Source organism: Propithecus coquereli, unplaced genomic scaffold, assembly GCF_000956105.1.
Source record: "Propithecus coquereli isolate 6110/MARCELLA unplaced genomic scaffold, Pcoq_1.0 Scaffold1, whole genome shotgun sequence".
Lineage (NCBI taxonomy): Eukaryota > Metazoa > Chordata > Mammalia > Primates > Indriidae > Propithecus > Propithecus coquereli.
Window position 1 is genome coordinate 18,873,660 of NW_012133857.1, and position 714 is coordinate 18,874,373.

A 714-nucleotide genomic window follows, 5' to 3' on the forward strand; every position below is an offset into this window, starting at 1 on the left:
GATGCTACATTATAACATGGCCTCATTCTCTTTTTCATATTTTGCAGATTTTCATTCATTATAAAAATAAAACTTATTAATCCTTTACTATATGTACTTATTCTTTCAATGTATAAAACTAAAGAAATATAAGAATCTTACCTATATTTCTGTCTGCATTAAAGCTGTTAGATCTACAAATAAATTTTTAAAAGGAAAAGAAAAACATTACTAATTGGTAACAACATGGAAATTAACATTTAAGACCTTGATAAGTGCTATTTTTAATGGTATACTACGCAAGAGAATTAAATCCTTCCTAAAAGCAGGAAGAACAAATGAATAACTCATTACAAAATCTAATAAATCCAAGTCCACTTAGAGAAAACTGAAGTACTTACTTTGCCCAAATTTAAGGGAGCTATTTCTTCCAAAAATATCAGTCAAGAGGAAATAGTGTCCATTAAAGTCTCTATCAATTACTTTATTTTGGCAGTAAGACTAGAAGACACCTCAATATATTTAAATATATTCATTTATCATTCAATAAATATTTACTAACCTCCTATTACTTATCAGGTACAATTATAGGTAATAGGATTACACAGATAAACAAAACAAAGTCCCTGCCTTCACAGAATTTATAATCTAATGAAGACAGAATAATCAAAAAGTAAGTATACAGTTTAAGAGACAATCCTGATTTTAAGTGCTATGGAGAGAGACGGGGGTTAA

At 28.0% G+C, this 714-nt stretch overlaps 1 protein-coding gene across 1 annotated transcript in view; it reads right to left on the reverse strand.

The window, feature by feature from the left end:
* Positions 1-169, reverse strand: part of FAM208A (family with sequence similarity 208, member A) — a 56,160-nt gene extending 55,991 nt beyond the window's left edge. Inside the window, exon 1 of the mRNA XM_012638312.1 lies at positions 142-169. The gene's annotated coding sequence lies outside the window, so the exon portion shown is untranslated. The remainder of the gene's footprint in view (positions 1-141) is intronic.
* Between the last annotated feature and the right edge of the window lie 545 nt (positions 170-714).